General features: G+C 42.1%; 1 long non-coding RNA gene and 1 pseudogene across 1 annotated transcript in view; one reads left to right on the forward strand and one right to left on the reverse strand.

The window, feature by feature from the left end:
* LOC145541703 (uncharacterized) overlaps positions 1-26,129 on the forward strand; it is a 109,059-nt gene that overhangs the window by 27,236 nt on the left and 55,694 nt on the right. The gene's annotated exons all lie outside the window — the stretch shown is intronic.
* On the reverse strand, positions 19,157-19,522 carry LOC145541701 (transcription initiation factor TFIID subunit 13 pseudogene; annotated as a pseudogene).

Here is a 26,129-nt window from a genome sequence, read left to right on the forward strand (position 1 = left end):
CGGGGCTTCCCAGGTGATGTAGTGTAAAGAATCCTCCTGCCAATGCAGGAGATGCTAGGGTTCGATCACAAAGAGTCAGCTATGACTGAGCATGCATGCACTCATCCTCCCTGGTTTCACATTCTCCCTCTTCCCTTCAACATCCCTGACCCTTGGCAACCAACGAATCTGTTCTCCATCTCTGTAATTTTGTCATTTCTAGAATATTATACAAATGGAATGAATAGTATATGGCCTTTTGAGACTGGCTTATTTTTTTTCTTACTCAGCATAGTGTTCTTGCATCTAGTTGAGTCATGTTTTTTAATCTACTCTACCAATGCCCTTGGCCTCCTCTGAGTCTGGTGGGGAGTGGGAGTGGCACCTGGTTATCACTGGGTGGGTATGGGAGTCTGTGATCACCTTGTGAAGGGAGGCTCCATCGATACCAAATAGGGATGAAAGTCCTAGATCTCTACCACGTCTTCTCCCATACCACCCCAGCAGTACCTATTAGAGGTACCTTGTTACAGCCAGGCAAGAATGGAAGTCTAGGGACTTCCCTGGTGGTCCAGTGGCTAAGACTCCACATTTCCAATGCAGGGGCCCTGGATTCAATCCCTAGTCAGGGAACTGGATATTACATGCCACACCTGAGAGTTCACATGCCACAACTAAAATAAATATCCTGAATGCCACAACTACAGAACCCACCTGCTGCAACAAAGATTGAAGATCCTATGTACCGCTACTAAGATCCAGGTGCAGCTAAATAAATGAGTAATAAATGTTTTAAAAAAAAGAAAAAGCATGGAAGTCTGGGTTCCTCATTCAGCTGATAGGAATGGTGATGGGGCTGTGGTTCTTCCCTTGGTGTTTGGCTGGAATAGGAAGGAAGGAAGGAGGTTTTTGTCTTGCTGATTTGCCCCTTTTCTATTCTTTTGACCAGATAGATTTCTTGGGGATTATTTTGTTTGTGCCCATTGGTGTTCCAGGTTGGTAGCTTCTCCAGCGTCCAGACTGAGCTATGTGAGGCAAAAAGAAAACCTAGGAAACTCACTGCCATGTTGTTCCCAAGGTGCCTAGCTGGTCTGTTTTATTATCTCTACCTTTTAGAGTCTTCTTAATTTTTTTTCTTATGTATGATGTTCATAGTTTTTAGCTGTACTTAGTGGGAAGTAGAGGAGGAAGTGTATCATCTATTTCATCTTCAATTCATTCCTTTTTTTGGACACTTTTTTTTTCTGAGTAATAATCTAGTCTATAGAAATGCCACAATTGGTTTATTCAGTTACCTGTTGATGTATGTTTGGATTGTTTCCAACTTGGGGCTTTATGAATAATTCTGCTTTGAACATGATTTAATGCTTCTATGAATATACATCATCAAGGCTTTGTGTGGACACATGTTTTCATTTCTCTTGGATAAACACATGGGGTGAAATTGCTGAGTCATATGGTAATTATATGTTTAACTTCATAAGAAACTGTGAAATTGTTTTCCAAAGTAGTTGTACCATTTGACTTTCCCACCAGCAATGTTCTAGTTGCTCTGCATCCTCACTGACATTTGGTATTGACAGTCTTTTAAGGTTTAGTCATTCCGGTTTTAATTTGCATTTCTCTGATGACTGATGATCTTGAACATCCTTTCATATGCTTGTGTGCCATTCATATGTCTTCTTTGGTTATGTGTCTGTTAAAATATTTGACCTATTTTGTTTTATTATGTTGTTTGTCTTCTTATTATGGAATTGTAAAAGTTCTTTATATATTCTGGATGCAATTCTTTTATTAGATATATGTTTTACAGATATTTTCTCCCAGTCTGTGGCATGTCTCTTCATTGTCTTTTGTGTGTGTGTGTGTGTGTGTGTGGTTTTCACATATTTATTTGGTGCCATTGGGGAGGGGGCCTTTCCCTGGGTAGTTGTAGGGTGTGGCCTGGTTGATCGTGAGTGAGTACTTGGTGTAGGGACTGAGTGCGGGAAGAATTACAGCAAGGCCCCCCAATGGTGAAGGATGCCACTAGCACTGGTTCCTTGGCCCAGACATTCTTAAGGAAGGCTGCGATTCTTGTGGTCATCTTGGTCTCGGCGGTGGCATCTTCATTGTCTTAATAGTGTCTTTTGAAGTTTTTAATTTTGATGAAGTCTGATTTATCAGTTTTTTTCTTTCATAGTTGATATGTTTTTTGTCTTAACCTAAGAAAACTTTACCCAAATCAAAATTGAAAAATTTTCCTATGTTTTTTGTCTAAACATATTATAGTTTCAGTTATTACTGAAGCTTATAATTTATTTTGAGTTATTTTTGTGTATGGTATGAGGTAAGAGTTGAGATCCATTCTTTTGCATCGTATGTGTGTGTATGTGTGTGTGTGTGTGTGTGTGTGTGTGTGTTTTAGTTGCTTAGTCGTGTCTAACTCTTTGTGACCCCATAGAGCGTAGCCTGCCAGGCTTCTCTATCCATGGAATTCTCCAGGCAAGAAGACTGAAGTGGGTTGCATAAGGATATCCAATTATTCTGGGCTTCCCAGGTGGCTCAGTGCTGAAGAATCTGCCTGCCAATGCAGGAGATGCAAGAGACACAGGTTTGATCCCTGGGTCGGGAATATCCTCTGGAGAAGGAAATGGCAACCTGCTCTAGTATTCTTGCCTGGAAAATTCCGTGGACAGAGGAGCCTGGCGGGTTACAGTCCATGGGGTCGCAAAGAGTCGGACATGACTGAGCATGCACATACATCCAATTATTCTAGGACCTTTTGTTGAGAAGACTAATCTTTTGTTGAAAAAACTGTCCTAAATTACCTCAGAATCTTTGTTCATGATCAATTGACTATATATATGTGGGTCTATATCTGTACTCTATTCCAGTGATTTATACATCTATCCTTATGCCAATATACTGCTAGCAACCAAACACACACACTATATATATGTTGCTATTCAATAAATTAACATATATTAATATGTAGTAACAGAGTAGGTTATCAGCTTGATCCGTCTACTGTAGAGTGCCGTGTTGACCATTTACCTCATGATTTTACTAGTTGTTACGGCTATTACCTAGATCTGTTGTTTCATCAGGGATTATAAAATGGTGATGTTCTGTCCTTGCTTTTGTACTTATGAATTGTAATTCTTCTATACCAATCTATATTTTACTTATGAATTGTAATTCTTCTATACCAATCTATATTTAACAGAAGAAAGGGATTAATCAGGAAGAAAGTGTACAGTCATTTTTTTGAAGAGTTGGTGGCCCAGTGTAGCCAGGTTAGGTGGTATGGAAAGAACCATTTGTAAAAACCTGGGGTGCTTTTGGGATTTCCCTGGTGATCCAGTGGTTAAGACTCCATGCTTCCAATGCAGGGGGTGCAAGTTGGATCCCTGGTCAGGGAACTAAGATCTCACATGTTGTATGGTGCAGCCAGCCAAAAAATAAAAGTAAGGCTTGGGGTGCTTTCCAAGAGGATCCCCCCTCTCGTTCCTAGGTGGATGCTGGTTAAGCCACAAAAAGGAGGCTGCCTTGTGCTGCTTCCTGAATATGAGGAAAGTGTGGAGAAAGATTTCTTGGAATAATTTGAGTTACACCATCTGGAGATTGGGGAGGTACACAGAAAGGTACCTGATCTTTGCTCTTTCACCTTTCATCCTTTTCCTCATCCTGATTCTGGAGAAGCCAGAGCAGTATAGGTAGGTGAGAGGAAGGAAGGGAAAAACCAGAAAGAAAATATTTAAAGTTATAGACTACTCCCTCCATTTTCCTTTTTGTACGGTTTCTGAGTCTCAAACCTGAACTAGGAGGAAGTGAATATGCTTTGAATTGGATGAGAAATGCAAATTTAGTAATAGATTAGACTAGGCCTTTTAATATCTGAAATTATCGTAATTCCAACAGCCAAAGTAACACAATGGCTATAGGATCTCAGATGCTACTTATACAAGTCTATTCAGTTTGTGAAAATTCACTGGACTGTATATACATGATATGTATACTTTTCTATATGTATCTTATATTTTGATAACAATTTAAAAGAAAGCTACAGGTGGTAATATAATCCAGAGGTCCAGAAGGGAGATACTACACAGCAGGTCTGAGAACAGTGGAAGGTTAAGAAGAAAGAGATTTGGGGATTCCCTGGTGGTCCAGTGGCTAAGACTTGTGCTCCCAATGCAGGGGGCCCAGATTTAATCTCTGGTCAGTGAACTAGATCCCACATGCTGCAACGATTAATAAGAATTCTCATGCTGCAACCAAGACCTGGCACAGCCAAATAAATAAAAATAATTTTGAAATAATAAAAAAACAAAGTGGGATTTATATATACATATTTGAAAATAATTTTTTAAATTTATTTTTGACTGTACTGGGTCTTCATTGCTGCACAGGCTTTCTCTAATTATGGAGAGCAGGGGCTACTCTCTAGTTGTGGTGTGTGGGCTTCTCATTGCAGTAGCTTCTCTCGTTGCGGAGCACTGGCACTAGGGCACCATCAAGTGGCCTCAGTAGTTGGGCTTTCAGGTCCTAGACCACAGGCTCAGTAGTTGTGGTGCATGGGCTCAGTTGCTTCGCAGCATGTGCAATCTTCCTGGACCAGAGATTGAACCCGGGTCTCCTGCATTGGCAGGCTGAGTCACGAGGGAAGCCCTATATATACATTTTTTCTTTTAAAAAAAGGAATAAAGAGATTTTTTTATTGTGCCCTATTGAATCCTGCCCTTTTATACCAGTGTCAGGTTGATTATTATCTGACCTTCTGTTGTGTCCAGTCTGATGTAGTCAGGCAAATACCAAGAATCTGTGCCCTGCTGGGAAATTCTATCATGAAATTAACGGAAAGGATTCCATACTGGGGAGTGACATTCCGAACCATTCACTGTAGTTTCCATGTCAGTAGATTGGAGGAGACCAGTGGATTAGGCAACACAGTCAAGGGGCTCTGATGGAAGTCGGGGGTGGACTAGAGCACTGCATGGCAACAAGGATTAAGATTACATTTAGTTTTAATTCCCACCAACAGTGCAAGAAGGTTCCCTTTACTCCACACCCTCGCCAGCAATTGATACAGTTACTATGGAGAATAGTATAGAGATTCCTTAAAAAACTAGGAATAAAACTACCATATAACCCAACAGTCCCACTGCTGGGCATATGCCCTGAGGAAACCATGATTTAAAAAGACACATGCACCCTAGTGTTTATCACAGCACTATGTAGAGTAGCCAGGACATGGAAGCAGCCTAGACATCCGTCAACGGATAAATGGATAAAGAAACTGGGGTATATATACGCAATGGAATATTACTCAGCCATAAAAAGCAATGTATTTGACTCAGTTCTAATAAGGTGGATGAACCTAGAGCCTATTATACAGAATGAAGTAAGTCAGAAAGAGAAAGACAAATATCATGTATTAACACATACATATGGAATCTAGAAAGATGGTACGGATGAACCTAGTTGCAGGGCAGCAGTGGAGATGCAGACATAGAGAACAGACTTGTGGACACAGCAGGGGAAGGGAGAGGGTGGGACGAATTGAGAGAATAGCATTGAAACATACATATTACCATATGTAAAATTAGATAGGCAGTGGAAATTTACTGTATGACACAGGGAGCTCAAACCGGTACTCTGTGATACCTAGAGGGATGGGATGGGGTGGGAGGTGGGAGGGAGGTTCAAGAGGGAGAAGACATATATATATATATATATATATATATATGGCTGATTCATGTTGATATATGTCAGAAACCAACACAATATTGTAAAGCAATTATCCTCCAATTAAAAATAAATTAATTTTAATAAGATTACATTTATACCTCCAGCCCATACCTCTCCACCGAGGTTCCCTGTACACAGTTGCCTGCTGTGTATCATCTTTTCAATATTAAAAGACTCATCAGTCTCAATACATTCAACTTGAACTCATGATCTTCCTCCCAAAACCTGATCCTATTCCAATGTTCCCAACCTCTGAATCATCTTCATCAGATATTAGTTATGCATGTCAAAATCTAGAAGTTACTCTTGTCTCCTCTCCTTTTCTAAGCCTTGTTGATTTTATCTCTTAAATGTCTCTTGAATTCTTCAGTATCCCTGCATCTCCATGATCTTTTTCCCCTGTTGAAGTTGTCTGGGCTATTGCAGCAGGACCCTAATTTGTCCACCTTTCCCCACCTCCTCTGACCTGCATCTGTTTCATTTACCACACCAAAGCCAATTAATCTGAATTATTTAGGATTCTCATGGCTGGATCCATTCCCAGAAGGTTTTCATATGTGTTGGCTCCCAGTGCCTCTAGGCTTATGTCCTGCTATATGGATGACTCTGCTGTCTAAATATTGGGTGCCAAAATCACTGTGGACAGTGACTGCAACCATGAAGTTAAAAGACTCTTCTTGGAAGGAAAGCTATGACATAGACAGCATATTAAAAAGCAGAGACATCACTTTGCTAACAAAGGTCTATACAGTCAAAGCTATGGTTTTTCCAATAGTAATGTACCAATGTGAGAGTTGGACCATAAAGAAGGCTGAGAGCTGAAGAATTGATGCTTTCATCAACTGAAAGAATTGTGGTGCTGGAGAAGACTCTTGAGAGTCCCTTGGACAGCAAGAAGATCAAACCAGTCAATCCTAAGGAAAATCAGCCCTGAATATTCATTAGAAGGACTGATGCTGAAGCTTAAGCTCTAATACTTTGGCCACCTGATATGAGGAGCCAACTCATTGGAAAAGACCCTGATGATGCTGGGAAAGATTGAGGGCAGGAGGAGAAGGGGACGACCGAAGATGAGTTAGTTGGATGGCAACACCAACTCAGTGGACATGAACTTGAGCAAACTCTGAGAGATAGTGAAGGACATGGGAGCCTGGCGTGCTGTAGTCCATGGTTGCAAAATTTGGACACGACTTAGAAACCAAACAACAACAGTCAACATATAGATGGTGTTTCAAGGCATAGGAAATAGATGAGCTTTGCCAAGGATGGTTATGTGAAGAGAAGATGGCCATGGTCAGAATCCTGACCCAGGGGGCACTGCCTGCACCTGGTTGCTAAATATGGAGATAGCCAGGATGCCAGGACTCAATCCAGCCTCCTCCACCCAAAAGGGAATGTCTAGAATATTTGACCAAATCAGGAAGTCTGCCCCCTCCCCATTTTTGTTCCCTCCTCTAAGCTTTTTTTTTTGGAAAAGACCCTGATGCTGGGAAAGATTGAAGGCAAAAGGAGTAGGGGGCTGCAGAGGATGAGATGGTTGGATGGCATTACTGACTCAATGGACATGAGTTTGAGCAAACTCCGGGAGATAGTGAAGGACAGGGAAGCCTGGCATGCTGCAGTCCATGGGGTCGCAGAGTCAGACACAACTTATCGACTAAACGATAAGCTTTTTCTTCTGTGAGGCTTAGGGGCTCTGAGTCACCCGAAGGACTCATTTATCTATTGCTCTGCTCCCAATGCCAGGTATCTGGGAATTTGACCTCCCCGAATCCTCAGGTTCACACCCTTTTCTTGGGTGAGGTTGATTGCTTTAGAGATAAGTACCTGAATGTGGCTGGACAGTCCTTCCTAGGAATTTGGAAGTAAGGCTGAGACTTCAGCTCAGACTGATGAGATAAACAGGACTTCCGGTGTCTCCGGAAGCACTCTAGTCCCTGATTCCAAACTCTTGAGCCTGTTTTTGAGGACCAGCCAGATCTCTGCCCTTGAGTTCTGTGGCTAACTCCAGGTCCTTAAAATACAATTTCCTTCACAAATGTAAGCTGGTTTAAGTGGATTTGTAGGACCGGTACTCAAAATACTCCTACTCTATGACTCTCAGGAAACACTGTTTAAATTCCTGTTTATAAGCAGAAAACCTCCCTGACATTAGTCATAAAATTGTTTTTTTTTTCTTCTTTTTGGAGAAGAAGATGGCGATGACAGACTTCATATTAAACAAATAACCACAAAGTTCTACCCTCCTTGCAAAAGATAAATGTCGCAACAAAGGAAGAACTTTGTTGCTTGCAGAATTCCTACTTGAGCTCTTTGAGTATAAATCCTGTTCATCTTTGCTTACTTAAACTTTATTGTTGCTATTCAAGAATAAAAGGGAGTTTCCCTTGAACCTGACCCCACCCCCCACCCCACCCCCGCCACTGCCGTGTCTCCAATAACAGAACAGTTACGAGTAGATATTCACACATGGAGTTAGGTGGCTATCACTGCTGTCATTTCTGTCTGTTTGAAGGATTTACCTACTTGTTCTTCCTGAGTCTGGGGGCAATCTTCAGGAAGGTGGAGCCTCAAAAATACTCGAAAGGGTTGGGGGAAAAAAAAGTATCTCAACAGTGAGGGTTAAAACTTGTGTGGAAATTGTTGAGTGTCTCTTAGTTCTGATTTGTTGTTATTGTTCAGTCACTAAGTCGTGTCCGACTTGCTGCGACCGCATGGATGGCAGCATGCCAGGCTTCCCTGTCCTCCACTATCTCTGGGAGTTTGCTCAAATTCATGTCCATTGAGTCGGTGATGCTATCTAACTATCTCATCCTCTGCAGCACCCTACTCCTTTGCGTTCAATCTTTCCCAGCATCAGAGACTTTTCCAATGAGTCAGTTCTTCACAACAGGTGGCCAAAGTATTGCAGCTTCAGCTTCAGCATGAGTCTTTCCAATGAATATTCAGGGTTGATTTCCTTTTGGATTGACTAGTTTGATCTCCTTACCAGGGACTCTCAAGAGTCTTCTCCAGCACCACAGCTCGAAAGTATCAATTATTCGGCACTCAGCTTTCTTTATGGTCCAACTCACATCCATACATACCTACTGGAAAAACCACAGCTTTGACTATACAGACCTTTGTTGGCAAAGTGATGTCTTTGCTTTTTAATATGCTGTCTAGGTTTGTCATAACTTTCCTTCCAAGGAGCAAGCATCTTCAAAGAAAATAATGTTGGAGTATAATTTTAATAACATGAAAATATGGTAATGATACATTAAGTGAAATACTTAAGTTCAAAATGGTATGTTCTCATTGTGTTGCAATTTGTCTGTGCAAGTGATGAAAACTCAACTAAAAGTGGCTTCAGAGAAAGAAATGTATTGATTCATAGCACTAGAAAGTCAGGGCGCGTAATACCTCAGGCAGGTTGGATCTGGGCACTCACGTCATCATGAGTAATCTGTTTCCACCTCTTAATTCTTATTTTGTGTTGGTTTTACTTTCACATAGACTCTCCTTGAGAGCTGTTAAAGAGAGTGTATTAGTCAGTTTTCTCCAGATGAACAGAGCCAAGGGGACCCAGAAAGCTGATGCTGTAATTCAAAGGCTGACAGCCAGAGAGCTGATGGTATAGACTCTAGGCTGAGTCTGAGGGCCCAAGAACCCAAACTGCTGAGAGCAAAAGATTGAAGTCCTGACTCAAAGGATCGGGTGGAATGTGAATGCAGCCTTCCTCCACCATTTTGTTCTATTGGGCTCTCAGTGGATTTGATGAGCCCCACCCACACTGGGGAGGGCCGTCTTCTTTCCTCAGTCCACTAATTCAAAAGCTAATCTCCTCTTGGAACACCTTCAGGCACACCCAGAAATAATTTGTAGCCAGCTGTCTGGGCACCCTTGTGGCCCAATCCGGTTGACACATAAAATTAACCATCACAAGTCCAGCCCCTGTTAAGCTGACACTCATATGTATCTCCTTAAACCATACTAATCTCCAAGTAAAGAAAAACAAAGGTTTAGTTCCACCGGACACAATACAACTGAAAATGCACTAGCCCCTTCCTCAGAAGAGATAAAGCCCCTGAGTGATGTTTACTCTCCTTGTTATCCTCTAACTTAAAACAGTATGATGTAGAATTAACAATACTTAAATACTATGATCTCAAGTCAGTACATCTTATGTTGCATAATAAGGAAATAAGAGAGGAAAGAAAAGGTAACTCACACACAATCATAACAAAATAAGAAGGAAACCTCTGTGAGTTAACAATCCTCATTTCTCTGACTAGCCATGTGGCTGATAACATTGATAACTACCTTCTACTCGCTGAATTTTTGTTGGGTTTATTTTCCACCTTCTGGTGGGCAAGAGTCTTACCAAGTGTAGAGTAGTTGCTACTTCTTGCTCACTAGTGCTGTAGTCACTAGTCTGACTAGAATAATGTCAGTGTAGTGTGGGCTTCTGTCTATGGGGTCGCACAGAGTCGGACACGACTGAAGCGACTTAGCAGCAGCAGCAGCAGCAGTGCACCAGAGTGATAGCTTGTGGAAAGGAAGTGTGTGAAGTGTTAGTTGCTCAGTCGTGTCCGACTCTTTGCAACCCCATGGACTGTAGCTTGACAGGCTTTTCTGTCCATGGGATTCTCCAGGCAAGAATACCGGAGTGAGTTGCCATAAAGGAATAAAATCCATTTTTCCAGGGGATTTTTCTGACCCAGGGATTGAACCTGGGTCTCCCACATTGCCGGCAGATTCTTTACTGTCTGAGCCACCAGGGAAGCCCCAGGGAAAGGTGATCAAGATTCCTGTGAACTAAATTATGACATCAGGCTAGAGAGGTGAAATATCCCTGAGGTAGGACTGCTGCTGCTGCTAAGTCGCTTCAGTCGTGTCCAACTCTGTGCGACCCCATAGACGGCAGCCCACCAGGCTCCACCGTCCCCGGGATTCTCCAGGCGAGAATACTGGAGTGGGTTGCCATTTCCTTCTCCAGTGCATGAAAATGAAAAGTGAAAGTGAAGTCGCTCAGTCGTGTCTGACTCTTAGCGACCCCATGGGCTGTAGCCTACCAGTCTCCTCCATCCATGGGATTTTCCAGGCAAGAGTACTGGAGTGGGGTGCCATTGCCTTCTCCGTGAGGTAGGACAGTAAAGGTCTATTGTTGGCAGTGCCACCTAAAGCAGAGTGCTTGATGAGGTGAAGAAAAAGGCATTTGCCAGATGAGTAGCTGCAGGTGAGGTGCCAGGAGATGTGTTACTTTGCTCAGTCAAAGAAACCACCTCTGGTACAGTAGCTGCTATCAGAGTTATCACCTGGTTAAGCTTACGATAATCCACTGTTATTCTCCAGGACCCATCTTCTGCACAGACCAGAAAGGCAGGTTGAATGGGGATGTGGTGGGGATCAACACTCCTTTATCCTTGACGTCCTTGATGGTGGCACTGATCTCTGTGATGCCTCCAGGAATGCAGTATTGCTTTTGGTTTACTACCTTCCTATGTAGAGGCAGCTCTGGGGGCTTCCACATGGCTTTTCCCACCATACTAGCTAGCATTTCACAGTTCAGGGAACCAGTGAGGGGATTCTGCTAGCTTCTGAGCATATTTATTGCAATTAAGCATTCTGGAACTGAGGAAATAACTACAAGATGGGTTCAAGGGCCCCTAAACCTCTATGAGACAGACCTGAGTTAAAACTCCATTGATCTCTTGTCTTACATCAGGCTCTCCTCTGACTGGTGGGTTCATAATGACATTTTGGGTCTCCTGGAATTAATTTCAGTTCAGAGCCAATGTCCCAAAGTCTTGAAAAGTCTGATTGTTTTCTTTCCACCAATGCACAGTTACTCTGCTAAAAGCTATAGGTCCCCTTAGGGGAACGCTGGGAGAAAGATCAACAGCATAAATTTTGGGTAGCATACCAGGGTCCTTCCTCAAGGGAACTGGCCTCCCTTTCATTCAAGGGGTTCTGGGTCTGTAAACTGGCTCAAGTCTGGGAACTGACTGTCGAACCATTATTCCAGTTAACATTTTGTTCACTTGACCTGGAATTCTTTTGCTTATACAGATCAAATTTAATAGGCTTCCTATCTGTTTCACTTCTGGAACACCACCATCAACCATCCAACTAGGTCAGCGAGAGTCTGATTAATACTTCTGATTACTACTTTGACTCTGCTATCCATTATGGTGATCAAGCCCATCTTGCCTTTGGGCAGTTGCGTGCTACCGCTTGGTCTTTGCCATCCTGAAATCCGGTTACTCCTGTCACCTTTTGTTGTTGTCGTTTAGTCACTAAGTCGTGTCTGACTCTTATGCGACCCCCTGGATTGTAACCTGCCAGCCTCCTCTGTCCATGGGTTCCCAGGCAAGAATACTGGAGTGGGTTGCCATTTCCTTCTTGAGGGGATTTTCCTGACTCAGGGATCGAACCTGGGTCTCCTATTCCCATCGCCTTTAGGTTTCCCAGTTCACTGGCTGCAGTTCCCACTGGGAGGTCTGGCCAATAGGGAAGAGCAATCTCAGAGCTCCTCCAGGCTCTGAGGAGGCTCCCCTCACAAGTTTACTTCTCACAGTAGCAGTGGTGCTGTCTTCCAGACCCTCCCAGGTGGGTGAGCCATAAATGACAGATCCCCTGTAACATTCGCATCTCCCTAATCCTTTGAATCCTTTCCTCCACATTCAACCAAGGTGGGTTCAGCATTTCCAATTCACTCACTGCGCCCCCCCCCCCCGCTTTTGGCCCATGTTTCAGCCAATCAACCTAACTGTCAGAGCCCTTTCTAACTTCCCAAGCTGCAGACTAAATGCAGAATCTCTGCTTAGTGAGCCCATAGCAATAAATTTGGCCTGATCAACTTTATGTTCCTTCCACTATCATCTCACACTCTTATTATCCATTCCTACATGGTCCTTACTCCTTGGAAGGAAGGTTATGGCCAACCTAGATAGCATATTTAAAAGCAGAGACATTACTTTGCCAACAAAAGTCCGTCTAGTCAAGGCTATGGTTTTTCCAGTGGTCATGTATGGATGTGAGAGTTGGACGTTGAAGAAAGCTGAGCGCCGCAGAATTGATGCTTTTGAACGGTGGTGTTGGAGAAGACTCTTGAGAGTCCCTTGGACTGCAAGGGGATCCAATCAATCCATCCTAAAAGAGATCAATCCTGGGTGTTCATTGGAAGGTCTGATGTTGAAGCTGAAACTCCAATACTTTGGCCACCTGATGCGAAGAGTTGACTCATTGGAAAAGACCCTGATGCTGGGTAGGATTGGGGGCGGGAGGAGAAGGGGACGACAGAGGATGAGATGGTTGGATGGCATCACCGACTCGATGAACATGGGTTTGGATAGACTCCGGGAGTTGGTGATGGACAGGGAGGCCTGGCGTGCTGCAATTCATGGGGTCACAGAGAGTCGGACACGACTGAGTGACTGAACTGAACTGACATGGTCCTCAGATTTTTATCTGTATAAATTAGGGAATCTTAAATTATATATTGTTATAAATTATACGTGAATATGAATACTAGAAAGAGATTTATTATAAGGTGCTGGCCCATGTGATTATGGAGGCTGAGAAGTCCCATAATCTGCCGTCTGTAAGCTGGAGACTAAAGAGAGCTGATGGTGCATCAAAGGCCAGAGAGCTGGAGAGCTGATGGCATAGGTTCTAGTCTGAGTTTGAAGGCTAGGGGACTAGGAGTACTTGAGGACAAATTAAACAGTCAGGCAGAGTGCAACCTCTTCACACGTTTTTGTTCTAGTCAGCCCTCAGTGGATTGGATAAGGCCACCCACATTGGGGAGGGCCTTCTGCTTTACTCAGCCCACTCATTCAAATGCTAGTCTCTTCTGGAAACACCTTCACGGACCACCCAGAAATAAGGTTTAACCAGCTAGTGCCTAGTCAATTTGACATAAAACGTTAGCCATCACAGAAGGCTAGTAGCAGCTCTGGGATGGTGTTTTATCAACTTAATAACCTAATAAGAAGAGTCTTTCCTTTCAAATCATTCCAGTAACAATCCCAGTGCTGAATCTCTTTGGCCAAGCTTGGATTGTGTGCTCCTCTCTTCTAAACTGTTATTACATAATAGTAAAATTTATGGAGTACTAATTATGTGTCAAATCATAAATCTAAGTCTGAGTTTTCTATGATTAGATGTGTAACCTTGGACAATTTAGACTTCCCAAGCTTGAAAAGGCACTTAATCAGTGTCCTCTGTATAATGTTACTTAATCCTCAACAACCCCAATAAAATAGATTCTATCATCATCCTCATTTACTTGATGAAGAAACTAAAGACCAGGCAAGTTAAGTATGTTATTCAGGACAAAAGAATTAGCAAATGGTAAGTCCACTTGTATGGGTTGAAAATGTGAGTGGAAGCAAGTTCCCTGCAAAAGAATCAGATGCTGCTTCTGACATTGAAGGTAAGAGTTAAAAACAAAAGAAAAAAACACAGCAAAACAACCACACAGGGTACAGGGGTATAAATACTTTAAAAATCTCTCACTAATAAATTCTTAAAGATAAGAGAATATATCAGATTCATGTTGTAAGAACACGTATGCATGCTCACTTAGTCGTGTCCAACTCTTTGTGACCCCATGGACTATAGCCCACCAGGCTCCTCTGTCCATGGGATTTTCTTGGCAAGAATACTGGAGTGGATTGCCATTTCCTTCTCCAGGGGATCTTCCTGACCCAGGGATCAAACCCGAGTCTCCTATGTCTCCTGAATTGGCAGGCAGATTCTTTACCACTGAACCACCTGAGAGGCCTGTTGTAAGAACAAGATTATATAATTATAAATATTAAGAGAATAAAAAAGAGCCTTAAAAATTAAGGCAAGATAGTAGACCTGAAAAATGTAATAGAAGAGTTGGAAGATAAACTTAAAAAAATCCTGAAGAAGATGAAGAGATGGATAGGAGAGTAAAGATGAGACTATTAGGGTATAAGCCTGGGAGGTTCAATATCTGAATAACAGGCGCTCTAGACAGAGAGAACAGAGAACATTTACAGGAGGTAGTCATCGATAAAAGTGAAAGTGAAAGTTGCTCAGTTGTGTCCGACTCTTTCCAACTGTATAGTCCATGGAATTCTCCAGGCCAGAATACTGGAGTGGGTAGCCTTTCCCTTCTCCAGGGGATCTTCCCAACCCAGGGATCAAACCCAGGTCTCCCACATTGCAGGCAAATTCTTTACTGTCTAAGCCATCAATAAAACAGTACAGAAAAATTTATCAAGCTCGAGGACATGAGTTTCCAGACTGAAGGGTCCTTCGAATGCCCAGAGAAAAGGATGAAAAGAGTCCCACCCAGCCAGACACATCATCATGAAATTTCAGGACACAGGGTTAGAGAGATTTAAAAATCTTTGAGAGAGAAAAAGAGATGGAGATCAGGAATTAGATTTGGCTTTTCATACTTCAGTGAATAACACTGGAAGCAGCAGAGCAATGCCTTCAAAATACTGAAGCAGGGACTTCCCTGGTCCAGGAGTTAAGAATCCACCTTCCAATACAGGGGACTTGGGTTCAATCCCTGGTTGGGGAACTAGGATCCCACATGCTGAAGGGCTACTGAGCCCATACACCGCAACTAGAGAAAACCCATTCACCACAATGAAGACTCAGCTCAGCCAAACAAATAAATAAATAAAGCAAAATTAAAAAAAAAATATGTCAAAGCAGAATGATTTCCAACCTAGAATTCTCCACTTAACTAAATTATCAGTCAAATTTGAGGGTATTATAATAAAGACATTTTCAGATAGGCAAGATTTCAAGGATGCATTTCCCTCCCATGCATCCTTTCTGAAGAAGCTACTGGAAGCTGTGCTTTTTGAACAAGAGAGTAAACCAAGAGGAAGGTGTGCATGCATGCTCAGTCACTCAATCGTATCCAACTCTGTGTGACCCCATGGACTGTAGCCCGCCAGGCTCCTCTGTCCATGGTATTCTCCAGGAAAATATACCAGAGTAGTTTGCCATTTCCTCCTCCAGCATGGAATACCATAAATAGGAATCTGACACAGGAGAAAGGTGAAAGGAATCTGAGGATGATGGGCGATCTGAGGATGACAGCTGTGCACTAGATGCAGAAGGAAACAAATTAGATTGAAGCAGTACAACCCCAGAGAGAGACAAAATGGTGAAGGGCCACCACCACCATTGCCCCCACCCCCCCACCCCACTCTCATACAGACTTTTAAATCAAGAACAAAATGCTCAGAGAGTCTGGCCCAAATTTTTCTCTGAACTTCATCAACCCACTGATCACTCTTGCGTGCCCTGCTGCCTGACCTGCTGTGGATGGTGTCTAGAAATGCTCCGCTTTGAACTCTTGGAAGAGTTGGAGGGCAAGTCCTGATGAACAGAAGATACAGAACAGCCTTTCCTTCTGACTCTGTCCTGGCCGAACACCTAAAACCTGGCCCATGCTGCAGCACTGCCTCATGTCTCAACGGTGCTGAGCCTGATGCCCAGTGTTACTCATCGTCTTACTCAATGATTTTCCCATAAAAGTCTCGTAAATGCTCAGGGAAGCTGAAGCCCACACAATGACCCAGAGACAGTTCAGTTCATCTCCTTCAACAGTTGAAGCATCACCCTTTTCTTACCCTCCTTCACTGGTGCTTGCTATTCAGATTTTCAAAACTAAGTCATGTTTAGGGATGAATATCTAGGCGGAAAAATGAAGAGAAAATGATCAATGCAGAAGTCATCACAGTGTTTAGTGCTGAGAGGTAGAGAAGAGACTGCAGTTGAGGAGTAAACAGAGACTTTGGAAAGACTGGCTTTGTTTTATATTTCAAACTTAGTGGATGGTTGTTTACACTGTAATTATATTTAGGTTGCATGAATGATTTTATCCCCCCTTTTATTTGATGATGCATTTCACAACAAACCATTGAAAAAAATCAGGTGCTGTTAATAAATAAGGAAATGAATGGGGACAAGCACAACTAAGAGATATTCATCAGACTCTTTTGAAAACATCTGCAGAGAGAAAAGATAGGGGGGGACATTTGTGTCTGGCTCTTTCTATTACAGGGAACAGAGACCTGCTTAATTTATTCATTTAAAAAATATATATACTGAAGTATAGTTGATTTACATTGTTGTGTTAATTTCTGCAGTACAGCAAATTGATTCAGTTATATATATATATACATTTTTCATGTTCTTTTCCATTAAGGTTTATCACATATAGTTCTCTGTGCTATACTTTAGGACCGTTCTCTATATAATAGTTTGCATCTGCTAATCCCAAACTCCCAATCCATCCCTCCCCACCTCTGCTTAATTTAACTCAAGAAAGGAGTGGGGGTTGTTTTGAGTTTACCAGTGGAATGGCCTGGAATGATAAAACTCAGAAAGTTTTTCACTCTCCTTACAGGCATCTCTGTGTCCCTGACTGTCTGCTGTGTTCCCTATTGGCTACATAGTAAACCTCCCTCAAATTCTTTAACTTAAAACAACAATAGCCATTTATTTATTGGCTCATGATACTCTGATTTAGGAAGGGATTGGCAGGGACAGCTCATCCTTGCTCTGTCAGATGTTGGCTGGGTCGGCTTGACTGGAGCTGGAGGATGATGCTGGCTTCACTAACAAGTGTGGCTTCTCAGCTAAGGTGTCTAGAATAGCTGTGAGCTGGCTGGACCAGTCTCTCCAGCAGGTCTTCTTTACATGGTGACTCAAGGCTCCAACAGGAATAAAGCAGTCAGGCACCTTCAGCCCTAGGTCCAGAGCTGGCACTGTGTCACTTCTGCTGCATTTCTTTGGTCAAAGCAAGTTCATATCAGACAGGAGAAATAGACTTCACCTCCCGATGGGGGAACTGGCATGTGCTTACAGAGATGGGAAGAATACTTGGCTGCTGTTTTTCAAACAGTGCTATGTACCATTTCTCCCACCATGTAATTTTGATTTGCATATAATTTTAGTTTGTTGGGACTTTTTATTTTGTTTCTGCTTTTGCCCTTGCAGCATGCAGGATCTTAGTTCTCCAACGAGGGATCCTACCTGCTGCCCTGCTGCAGAAGCACGGAGTCTTAACCACTGGACTGTCGGGGAATTCCCTAGTTTGTTGTTGCGCTGGATTTCGCAGGTGGCTCAGATGGCCCTGGGTCAGGAATATCCTCTGGAAAAGGGAATGGCAACCTACTCCAGTTTTCTTGCCTAAAGAATCCCATAGACAGAGAAGCCTGGTGGGCTACAGTCCATGGGGTCGCAAAGAGTCGAACGTGACTGAGCAACTTTCATTTTCTTTCACTTAACTCCAGCCATGTTTTTCTGTCACCTACAACTTTATTGCTAACTAGCAGTTTCTTTTTTTTTAACTAATCTTTTTAATTTTTCACATTTTATTCCTTATATTAATAGGTTAAGAAAGTGAAATCTTCTTAAGTACGGATTCATAGATAATGTTTATAAGTGGCACACAAAACATTCCGTTTCACGAAGAGTAGTATCCAGTGATCCCTTTAAATGCAATTTTAACCCTTACTTTAAGCTAAGTGCAGGAATAATACAATGAGCTAAATACACACAAAATTTGTATATCCTGAACTACAAAAGTGGTTTCCATAGCCACACATGGTTTTAGTCAAGTACATGTTTTCACAATAAATACTAACAAATATGTTAATAAAACACGACCCCAAATGCTTACCCGCCATCAACTTTTTCAGCAATGCCATTCCTGCTCCTGAAAGCACTTTCAGAAGTTTTAATCTGACCTGGGGAAATGAGTTCTTTTAAAATATGATGAATAGTGTATTATAAACCCCCCAAATTTTTAATCCAGTAAGTCTTCCAACACAGAAACATTCATAGGATATTTTTAGTTTCTCAAAAAATTAAAATTAAATCACTCTTGTTATCTAAAGAAGAGTATTAAAACAAATTATATTAAGACAAACATTCCTACAAAAGGCTGTATTTTCTAATATCATTTTCTCCTTAAAAGAAACACAAACAATTCACTATCTTTTAATAACTTACACTACCGTAGTCTGAAAGCTTTAGAAATACATGAAACACATCTTAGCTATCAAAGTCAAAGGTGCCATTTAGATTTCACATATTAAATAGCTACAGTACAATGTACAATGGCCCAATATAATTAATGGCATATATAAATATTAATTCATCATTGACATGGTCAAGAGTCAGAAGAAACTGAGTGGTTTGCAAACCAAAGATACTTTGACTTACATGTGGTCATTAAAATCTAATAAGTAATGCAAGTATGGTAATATAATGGCAGGCAATTGAAGGCTCATATATCACTGTAAAATTGAAGATGTGAAAATAAAGCCTGAAAACTTTGCGGTTCTCCGTTTTTCATTCACATGGTTAGGTATCAGGACCTTACTGTGGAAAATATAGTTACTAAGTATCATTTCCCCAGAAGATAATGAAGCTTCAGAAAGTGCAATAGGTGTCAAGATCCATAGTTGGCTTCATCAAATGCTTTTCTAGTGTGTTTCAAATTGTCATTCATAGCAAGCAAGTCTTTAAGCCTAGCAAACTTTCTTGGGTCCTTTGAATCAAGAAGACGATATCTTCAAGTTGTACCCGACCATGACTTCCTCCAATTGACTTTGCCTTATGAGCAAACTCTTTGACAAGGTCTTCAAGAATATCTACTGATTCAGTATAAGGATTCTGATCATCTCCAAACCCATACCTCATACACCTTAATTCTTTAGAAAAAAAGTCTCTTTCCTTTACCCTGTCTACCTTCTGCACCTCCTCCAATCTCTTCATTTTCTTCCTCAAAGATGGGATTCTCTTCTTCATGTGCCATCCCACCAGCCAGCCACTTCCGCAGGGCACCCACCTCCCTTGGAGCTAGCAGTTTCTTTTTATGCTTTTAGGTTCAAATTCCTAAGAACTGATTGGTTCAGTTCATCTTTTTCACCTTATGCCACTGGTCAAAGCCTATTTTTTTTCTTAAGTTTTTAGTTTGAAAACTGTTCAGCTTTTGGAATGGTCACACGTATAGTACATTGAAAGTCTATAGACCCTTTCCTTAGGGTCACTGATTTTATCATTTGCTACATTTGCTTGATCACACTTTCTTGCTCCATGTATATATGTATGCAGTCAGTTGAAGATATCAAATACTTTGGTATATCTCCTGAGATCGAGGGCATTCTCCTGCATAACCACAGTCAAACAGTCACACTCAAGAAGTTTAGCAATTATATACAACTGTAATCTAATCTGCTACTCAGATTCCTACTTCCACAATTGACATATGATTTTTTTTGGAGCCAGTATTCAAATAATGAGGACACACAGAAATTAGTTTTCATGTCTCCCCAGTGTCCTTTAATTTAGACAAGTTCTCTGGCTATTTTTCATCTTTTGTGACATTGACTTTCTAGAGAGTCTAGGCCAGCTGTTTTGCACAATTTCTTTCAATTTGATTTGCCTGATTATTTCCTCTTGATTAGATTCAGCTTAAACCTTTTTGGTAAGAATATTACATAGGTAGGATTTCTCTGGTGGTCCAGTGGCTAAGACTCCATGCTCCCAATGCAGGGGGCCCGGGTTCGATCCCTGGTGTGGGACTTAAGAGTTCACATGCTGCGACTAAAGACCCCACATGCCACAAGGAAGATGGAAGATCCTGCAAGCTGCAACTAAGACTCGGTGCAGCCAAAATTAATTAATTAACTTCAAAAAAAAAGAATACTACATAGGTGATGCGTGGCTAACCCATTGATTGGCTGCTTTTAGACAATTGCTGGCCAGTTGCCGATTTGTACTCACTCCCATCCCCCTTCCCTTGTCCCCTTCCCCATCACTCCTCAGGCTCCTTAGCCCAGAGCCTTCTAGGTAAGTTTGGCCAAGGGAAGACGGATGGTTGGAGAACAGGAGGGGGGAAAAGGCTGGGATAGTTCCCCCCCTTTCTTTCTTCCTGTGAGGTCCTTGACTGTGGCTACTTCTCTCCCAAGAAGTCTCCTCTCCCCAACAAACAGACCCTGCCTCTGTGATTCCAGCTCCCTGGAAATCCCCCTCCTTGGTTCTAGCTCCTTCTGACTGGCCCCGAACTCTGTGCTCTGATAAAACCTCCTTCTCCTGCCGTCCCTTCTGCCTAGAGCGGCAGTTGTTTCTGGCCAGTTGCTAACCTTCAGTCTCCTCACCATCCTGTGTTTGGCTTCTCAGCTTTTCCATTTCCTGTGGAACCAATTTCCTTTATTTGGTTTGAAAAACCCAGGGTGGCGTCTGCTTTCCTGACTAAACCCTGACTAATACAGGGAGGGTGTCTAATCCTGGTGACCTGTGGGATGGAGTTATGTGGTATAAACTAAGGCAGGGGCTGTAAGAGGGGAAATTCTTTTAGACGGAGGAATATGCACTGTAGGTCTCCTCCCTGGTTACATGGAAAAGAAGTGTACAAAAAGGTAACATCACTGGGTGGTAGAATTTTGGGTGATTTTCATATCATTTTTTTTCTTCTCTTTTGTTTATCCATATTACCTACATTTTCTGCAATGGACATGAATTGTTTTGGCATGAAGAAAAAAATCTAGCATGCCATATTTAGCAAGCAAATGAGAGAATGGTACACATGTACAATAAGCTATATCAGAGAATATGGAAGTGGCTAACCCCCATAAGAGTACTTTGGCTCCCAAATATTTTTTTCCAGCTTTATTGAAATACAATCAATAAATAAAATTTTAATATTAATAGATTTAAAGTGTACACTGTAATGATTTGATTATGCATGTATGTTGTGAAGTGATTCCCATAATTGAGTTAACGCAGCCATCATCTCACATATTTATCATTTATTTATTTATTTGGGAAAAGGAGAAGGGAACGGCAGAGGATAAGATGGTTAGATAGCATCACCAACTCAATGGACATGAGTTTGAGCAAACTCCATGGAGAGCAGAGGACAGAGGAGCCTGGTGTGCTGCAGTCCATGGGTCACAAAGAGTCAGACATGACTGAGCTGCTCAACAACAACAAATTTATTTTGGTGCAAACACTAAAGTTCTATTCTCTTAATAAATTTCAATCATACAATGCAGCATTATCAACTATAGTCACTGTGTTATACATTAGATATATATATCCCCCAGCCCCTAGCAAACACCATTCTATTCTTGGTTTCTATGAGTTCAACTTTCTTTTTTTTTTTTTTGGCTGTGTGGCATGTGGGATCTTAGTTCCTCCACCAGGGATTGAACCCACATCCCCTGCATTGATTGGAAGGCAGATTCATAACCACTGGACCACCAAGGAAGTCCCTATTGAATTCCTTCTGGAGAGTAAATTTCCAAGAGAAGAATTAGTGGGGAAAAGGTCATGGATATTTTTATGTTTCTGGACCCCTAAAGACAAATCATTTCCTATAAGATAGTACTAATACCTCCTGTCTCTAAGCACTTATAATTGCTTTAGTTTCACTTCAATTTTTAGAATAAATAGAAAGGTAGAGAATGAAAACCTTCTTCCTGTTCCAATCTTTCTAGTTCCTACACACGTCTTTCCTGGAGACCATGGTATTCATTTCTCATATGATTAGAGTTTCTCATGAACAAGCCAGCAAAATGAATGCCTGTAAAGAGAGCATGCTAAACACACTATTCTTAATTTTGGCTTTTAAATTTGTATTTTGGAAATCTTTTTATATCAGAACAGAGTACTTCCTCATTCTTTTTACAACTGTAGAATATTCCATTGAATGAATTTGCTATGATGTACTTAAGCAGTCATCTAATGATGGACATTTAGATTTTTTACCCCAATCTTTTGCTAAAGCAGACAAGGAGATGATTAACCTTCCCCTCACATTATTTTGCCTGTGTGCAAGTAGATTTGAATAATGAATTCTCAGAAACATTACTGCTGGTTCAAAGGGTAGATGCACTTGTGATCTTGTTGAAGAAGTGAAGTTGCTCAGTTGTGTCCGACTCTTTGCAACCCCATGGACTGTAGTCCACCAGGCTCCTCCATCCATGGAATTTTCCAGGCAAGAGTACTGGAGTGGGTTGCCGTTTCCTTCTCCAGGGGATCTTCCTGACCCAGGGATCGAACCTGGGTCTCCCGCATTGCAGACAGACGGTTTACCGTCTGAGCTACCCGGGAAGCCTGTGATCTTGTTAGATGTTACCAAATTGCCTTTCAGAAGGATGATATCCATTTATATCCCCACTAGCAATGTTTGAGACGTGATCACTCTATTATCCTATTATGCACAGAAGAGGGTGTTATTAAATCTGTGAGTCCATGTGTCTCGTGAAATGTTTATTGTAGTTATATTTATCTTCTCTCGATCTACCATTTGATTATTTTGTATCTTTAATTCTCTGTTTATTATCTTATTGTAATACTTATAGTAGTTGTTTTACAGCCCTTGTCTTCTGATTCCATCATCTCTGTCATATCTGGTCTGTTTCCATTGATTCTGTTTTCTTCTGATTATTGGTAATATTTTCTTGCCTCTTTGCATTGCTAGTAATTTTTTAATATCATTTATTATTTATTTTTAGCTGCAATGAGTCTTCATTGCTGCACGCAGGCTTTCTCTAGTTGAAGGCAAACGGGGGCTACTTTCTATTTGTGATGAGCAGGCTCACTAGTTGCAGCGCTTGGGTTTAGTTGCTCTGTAGCATGTGAGAGCTTCCTGGACTAGGGATCAAACCCATGTCCTGAATTGGCAGGCAGATTCTTATCAACCACTGGATCACCAGGGAAATTCCCCAGGACTGGTTGCTTGTTTCACAAAAAAGAAGGGTAAAGATAGGAAAGTATTTTGTTTGTTTACTGGATTCATTCACAAAATGTTTACTTAGCACCTATTATATGCGTGTGTGCTCAGTCATGTTGATTCTTTGTGACCCTATGAACTGTAGCCCAGTAGGCTTCTCTGTCCATGAGATCCTCCAAGCAAGAATACTGGAGTGGGTTGACATTTCCTCCTCCACCCCTCCCCCACCCAGGGACAGAACCCACATTTCCTGCATCTCCTTGCATTGGCAGGCAAATTCTTACCACTGCGCCGCCTGGGAAGCCCTTATTACACACAAGGCATTAAGAATATTAAATTTGTGCCCTCAAGGAGTTCCTAGCCTGGTGGGGGAAACAAAATGATAAAAAAATAAATGTAACTATGTACTACTGTGGGAGAAGGCAATGGCACCCCACTCCAGTACTCTTGCCTGGAAAATCCCATGGACAGAGGAGCCTGGTAGGCTACAGTCCATGGGGTTGCTAAGAGTCGGACACGACTGAGCGATTTCACTTTCACTTTTCCCTTTCATGCACTGGAGAAGGAAATGGCAACCCACTCCAGTATTCTTGCCTGGAGAATCCCGAGGACGGTGGAGCCTTGTGGGCTGCCGTCTATGGGGTCGCATAGAGTCGGACACGACTGAAGCGACTTAGCAGCAGCATGTACTACTGTGAAGAATGAATTCTGTATAGGATGTGGCGCACAAGGCAGGGAGGGGTCAGTTTATGTTGGGGAGACAGAAGAGACTCCATGGGGAGCAAGTTGAACTGAGTCTTGAAATTTGAGTAGGCATCTGCCAGGTTGGCAGAGATGGAGGAGAGTTGGGGAGAAGGTAGGCATTCTGGGCAAATAGGCAGCACGAGTTCCAGGATGCTGCTGAAATTTCAGGGAAATCCATGAGGTTGGGGCCAGGAAGAGACAAGTGATGTGGTTGCAAAGGAAACAGGAGACCCATGACAATAGTTCTTTGGAGTGCTGGTGAGAGATGATAAGGACCAGAAACCAGGCAGGGTTAGGAGAAATAGAGATGGGGGAGGGTGAAGGAGATGCTAAGGAAGTGGCATTGTCAAGACTGTTGTTCCATTGGTGATGGCAGGGAGAGAGAAAGGAGAGAGAGAGGGCAGAGAAGAGGGTGAGATGGCAAAAGAGATTGATCCAGTATGACTCCCTGGTTCTTGACTGGGGCAAGTAGGTGTATGATGGTGTCATTTACAGAGATGTGGGACATGTAAAGAAAGATTGGGAAATGTGATCAAGTTAGTTTTTGATTAAGTCAAGTTTGAAGCACCAGGACTTCCCTAGTGGTTCAGTGGTTAAGAAGACATCTTCCAGTGCAGGGGATGCAGGTTCGATCCCTGGTTGGGGAACTAGAATCCCACATGTTGCAGGGCAACTAAGCCCAAGTGCTTTAGAGCCCATGCGACACAGCTAGAGAAGCCCTCGCGCTGCAAGGAAGAGCCTGCATGCTGCAACTAAGACCTGACACAGCCAAATAAATAAACGCTAAAAGAAAAGATTAAAAAAAAGTTTGAAGAACCTCTTGAAATTGTAGATGGGTACTTCATGGCCCACTTTACTGTCCACTGCTTTGCATGTGTAAGGCTTTGATGTCTGAGAAAGGTCAAAAGTTACCTGCCAAAAGTTCTTTGGTAGAAGAACTATAGGCACATGCAATTCAATTCAAAATAAGTTATTGAGCATTTACTATGTGCCACATGGTGCAACACACACTAATCTCCAAGGGGAGAGAGATTCTATCTACCTTGTTCACATTTGCATCCTAATACCTGTTACAGTGACTGATATACAGTGGACATTTAATTAGTGTTTGTTGAATGACTAACTGAATGTATGAATGAACATGTTTGGTAATGAAAATACCAACGAGTATCTCCTGAATCCCAAATGCTTGGGGAGACAAATGCATAGACAGGGTCAAACAGCATATTAAATGCTTGAATGTAAGTTGGATGTAATGGGCAAGGAGGACTTGGGGGAAAAGGAGTGACTTGTGCTGGGTTTTAAAGTTTTCTGAGCAGAGAAGAGGAAAAGACATTCCAGGAAGAAAGAATAGACCATATAAAGGCCTAGAAGGGTGAAAGTGCATGACATGGTTCTCAGACTAACAGTTTAGTGCAGCTATACTCCACCTGGCAGCCATCATGCCTGCCATCCCCTTAGAAGGCAATAGTCTATCCACAGCCTGTGCTGAGGGGAAGCTCTGGCTGTTCTTACTTTATACAAAATGAAACTGTTGTTCAGCCACAGGCAAATCATAAGCTGTCTAGGCCCCTAAGAGTTACACTTGAGTGGAACTACTGACCAAACCAGAAGGAACAGGGCCAGTCTCTCGCTTTGATGTGAGTGAGTGAGTGTGTGTAGTTGTGGTGGCAGCGATGGTATGGAAACCACAGAGAGAATCAGGCAGTAGCCATAGCATCAAAGATGGAGAGAAGCCAGAGAAGCCAAGATGACCATAGGAAACAGAAGTCACAAAAAAACTAGAAGCCACATGGCAGAGAAAAGACATGCTGAGCAGAGGGAGAAACAGTTGCTTTCAGAGAAGCAGATGGAATCAGAGATCAGCCTGTTATATCACATCTACATAGACTGAAACCCATTATAATGTTATAATGTGTGTGTGTGTGTGTGCTTACTT

This window comes from Giraffa tippelskirchi, chromosome 3 (assembly GCF_054371585.1).
Source record: "Giraffa tippelskirchi isolate mGirTip1 chromosome 3, T2T-mGirTip1v1.2.pri, whole genome shotgun sequence".
In the NCBI taxonomy this organism is placed as follows: Eukaryota; Metazoa; Chordata; class Mammalia; order Artiodactyla; family Giraffidae; genus Giraffa; species Giraffa tippelskirchi.